A 4,689-nucleotide genomic window follows, 5' to 3' on the forward strand; every position below is an offset into this window, starting at 1 on the left:
TCTCCCTCCTCTGCTGTCCCCTCCCCTCTTTTGTTCCCCCTCCCTCTCCCTCCTCTACCTTCCCCTCGCCACACTCTTCCTTCTCCTCCCCCTCCTTTTCCCTCCTCTGCCTTCCCCTCCCCCTCTGTTTTCCTCCCCCTCCTTTTCCCCTCCCCACTCTCTTCCTTCCCCTCCTCCTCTTTCTCCCTTCTCTGCCTTCTCCTCCCCCTCTTTCATTCCCCTCTTCCCCTCCCTCTCCCTCCCTCTTTCACTCCCCACTCTTCCTTTCCCTCTTCCCCTCCCTCTCCCTCCTCTACCCTCCCCTGCCCCTCTCTTTCCCTCCCCCTCCTCCCTCCTCTTCCCTTCCCTGACCCCTCTCTTTCATTCCCCCCCTCCCTCTGGCCCTCTCTTCCCCTCTCCTTCCTCTTCCCCTCCCCCCTTCCTTTCCCTCCCTCTCCTCCTATCCCCTCCTGCCCTCCTCCTCCCCCTCCCCTCTCTGCCCAGCTAATAACCACAGCAGGAGCCTCTGGGCTCTGCACACCACCACCCCCCCCCCAAGTTCCAGCCGTTTCCATGGACAAGGGCCCAACACAAACATGGGATGCTGCAGCTCCCCTGCCAGCCCAGGACCCCCCACAGCACAGAGTTGGTGGGCAGATGAGGTCATTGCCACGGGGGCCCTGCAGGCCTGTTGTGGGGGGGGGTGTGGGGGGGAACTATTTGTTTAGTCTTGTTTCCATGGCAACTTGCTAGACCCCTCCTCCACTCTGTCCAAGGGGCAATGCTGGTCCAGGACACGAAGGTGACCCTGAGCCCACAGCTCCACCTCACACTTGGCCTCTGGGCCTGGCCCAATGCAGAATCCCAGGCTGTCATGAAGCAGCCATGACCATCAGCCTCACCAGCCTCACCTCCAAGGTATGCGTAGGGAAACCAAGGCCCAGGTGCCAGGCAGAGCTAAGATCGTGCAGAACCAGAACACCTGTGCCCAGGCTGATGTCTCCTTCTGCCTAGGAGCTCAGGCAGCAGAGGTCCCCAGGCACACTGTCCCATCCCTGCTCTGCCCAGTGTCTGTCCTGCCTGGGTGTCACCCCATGACCTGTGTGCTGTACAGTGGGCTGATGGGGTCCCATCCCAGGAGAGAAACCCCTGGGCAGTGAGTGGGGAGGGTCTCAGAGGGCAGGGCTGCTTCCAGATGGAGCACAGCAGCCAGGCAGGGGGAGGGGCAGGGGCAGCCCAGGTGGGGTGGAGGCAGCAGATGGAGGAGGCCGAGCCGCAGGACGTCCAGGGCACTAGCACACCAGCCCATCATGCTGGAGGCCGTCTCAGGAGGGTGGAGTTCGCTCAGGCCATGGACTCAGGGACCCCCCCAGAACAGGGCCCTGCTGGGGCTGCGTGCCCCCTGGGATGGGGCCAGGGTGACCACTGCCTGCTCACCACCTCCAAGCTTCCAGTCCCTCTGTGCGCTGGGCTCTCAGTCCTCCTGGTGCCTTCCTTCTCCCATTCCTCAGGGACTGCTCCTGGAGCACCTGCTTTGTGCAGCCTGGCCTGGCCCCACTGGCAGCAAGCATTGCCTCCCATGGTCCCAGTGGTCCCGGGGCCCCCTCCCCAGTTCCCACAGTGAGGTGACCTGGGGCCCTGCTGTGGCCTGTCCAGGTACTAGCTTGCCTTTCCACCCTCCCTCTCCTCCCCTCTCTCTCCTCCCTCTCCTCCTCCTTCCTCTCTCCCCTTTCTCCTCTTCCTCCTCCTCCCCCTCCTGCTCCTCCCTCCTCCCCTGCCTCCTCCCTCCTTCCCCTCCTCCTGCTTCTTGTCTTCCTCACTCTTCCTTCTCCTCCATCCACTTTCCACCTCATCCTGTCTCTGAAGTCAGCATGGAAAGCAGGCAGGATCCAGCTGGATACCTTTCCCGTCTGAGACATTACCTAACCGTGCCTTCTTACCTAATCCCCCAGCCATCTCCTGCCTCCCGCGCCTACCCCGCCCCATAGGGCCAGGCTGGGCTGCCACCCGACTTGCCTGTGGCCACCTGTGTGTCCTGAGCTGTCTCCCCACCTGTGAATGGCACCAGGGCCAGTGGGCTGGGAGTGGCTTTGAGCAGCCTCCCAGCCGGAGCCCTGAGTCCTGTGGGGCTCCTCTGCTTTGCCCTCCTCACCCCAGGTGGCCCTGCCAGCAAGCCACAGGGATGCCCTGAATTCTGGAAGTTCCCAGGCTTCCTGCCTGCCCCAGGAGGGCAGGAAGTACCTCGCAGCCCCTGCGGTGTCTCTACCCACCTGGCTGCTGCAGTCACACTGGGCAGGCCCTCTACCTCAGGCTCTAGGCAGGACCAGCAGGAGCTCATCAGCTGGAGGAGGCTAGAGATGGGGCGGGAAAGGCCCCAGTGGCCGCTCAGCAGGCAAGGCGGGTGGCTAAAAAGGAGGAGAGTGACAGCCCAGCACTTCATCTTCACGGTGCTCACACATGCCCACACACACATAACCCAGATACACACATACACACGTGTGGACACACACATGTGAACAGACACACAGGCACACATACACACCCATGCACAGACAGATGCATGGACACAGCCTACCCACCCACACACACACGTACACATGCAGACACAGGCCAGATGCACAGAGCATATCCACCGTACACGGAGCCCAGGACAGAGGGGAGACCCAGGTGTCCAGAGAGGGCTCCTGGCAGGTGGCTGTGCACCCCAGGCCAGAGGAGGGTAAGTCCTGGTGCAAGGCAGTGCACAGTGGCCTGTGCAGCCCATCCTGCCCCACAAGCCCTGTCCTCCCTCTTGCTCCCTGGCCTGGGCCACTTGCAGCCCCTGCCCGCCCAGGCCTGAGCCCCTGCCCGTACCTCAGTATCAGTGTTTGGCAGGAGGCCCTAGTTTCCATCCTGTGCAGTGAGGAGGAACCGCCCCCATGGGCCCCCCAGGTTCCCTCCACCCTGCACCCTCCCCATCCCTCACCACAGAACCCAGTGGCCAGCTGAGGGGCCCCATCTTCAGCCTGGAGGAAGGTCTGGCACCAGGAGCTGCCCCTTACCTTCTTAGTGGCAGTGTCCATGGGACAGAGAGGAGGTGCCACAACCCTCTGCTCCAGCACCAGGCTTAGGCAGATAATCCAACATTCCTCTGTGGCAACCCCTCTCCTGGGGGGTCTGGGGCCGCAGATAAAAACTGAGGCTGCAGGGAGGCAATCTTCCAGGAAAGGGGCCACAGGGTCCTACAAGGCATGTCACAGCTACGGGGTCACACAGGTGGGCCCCAGGGGTCCTGCAAGGCATGTCACAGCTACGGAGTCACACAGGTAGGCTCAAGGGAAGACAGGCCAGCAGAGGGGCAGGGGCCTGGGGACCACTTTGAGGGAGGATGTGCTATGCCTGGAAGTCCCCAGACCCAGCAGGTGGACATGCAGATAGAGGGGCCCATGTGAGAGACCCAGCAGCTGGGGCTCTCAGACACACTGGGTCACTACCTCACAGAGCAGGGAAAGGATGGCAGGGTCAGGGGCATGGAGGGGTGGGCCTGTCCCCCGGCAGCTCAAGGGCTCTCCTCACTGCCCCCCAAAGGTCGTGGGTCTTGGGTGAGGAGGGAAGAGTCACCCCCAGAAGAAGGGGTGTGCTCTGCCCTGCCCAGCCCAGCCCAGCCCCACATGACGGAAAGCTCACTCCTTCCCCCATCAGGGTCCCCAGTTTCTCAGGTGTCCCCCACCCATCCAACCCAGTTCACACCCACCTTAACCTCAGGCTATGAACTTATTTGGAGGTGGGGTCTTTGCAGCCTTGATTAGCAATCCCAAGACGAGAGCATCCTGCGTAGTCTGGTGGGTCCCACGTCCCACGTCCCATGACAGGTGTCCGAAAGGGAAAGAAGAGAAAGAGACAGAAGTGGAGATTGGGGTGCAGTGCCCAGAAGCCCAAAACTGCCTGGGGTACCAGCACCTGGGAGAGGCAAGAAGGACCCTCCCCAGAGTCTCTGAGGCCCACAGCTTGATCTTCTGGCTTCTAGATCTGGGAGACCCCCATGTGGCCGTTTGCTCCAGTGGGAAGTGGGATGGGACCTTGACCAGCCCACTGCTGCAGACTAGGGTCTCCAGGCTCACACGGCCCCCCACCACCACTGAGAGCCAGGCTAGAGGGCATGCTGGGATGGGGGCTGAGCTGGAAGGAGCAGGACACAAGCCCATCAGCAGATCCCTGGGACCTCAGATGGAGCCCCTGCACAGTGTGGATGGAGCCTCGCCACCATGAACAGGGAGACAGCGCCCCTCCCCTCTGGAGCCAGCTGGGCCGTGCTGAGCCTTCCAGGCCTTCCTGCTCCCTAAAGCCTGTACCTCCTTGGGCCCCCCTCGGGCCCTCCTCCCCAAGGCCCCCCTCCATGCCACAGGCCCTCCTCCCCCTGGGGCCGACGCCCAGGCCTTCCTCCTCCAGGCCCTCCTCCCCCAGGCCCCCCTGCTCCCCCAGGCCCTCCTCCCTCAAGTTTTCCTCCTCCTCCAGGCCCTCCACCTCCCCCAGGCCCTCCTCCCCCTCAGGCTCACCCCCAGGCCCCCATCCTCTCCCAAAGCCTCCTCCCCCAGGCCTTCCTGCCCTGACCCTCCTCCCTCAGGCCCTCCTCCCCCCTCAGGTCTTCCTCCCTCAGGCCCTCCTCCTCCCTCAGACCCCCTTTCTCCCTCAAGTCTTCCTCCTCCCTCAGGCCCTCCTCCCCCCTCAGGT

Source organism: Herpailurus yagouaroundi, unplaced genomic scaffold (genome assembly GCF_014898765.1).
Source record: "Herpailurus yagouaroundi ecotype Mexico unplaced genomic scaffold, PumYag 212, whole genome shotgun sequence".
In the NCBI taxonomy this organism is placed as follows: domain Eukaryota; kingdom Metazoa; phylum Chordata; class Mammalia; order Carnivora; family Felidae; genus Herpailurus; species Herpailurus yagouaroundi.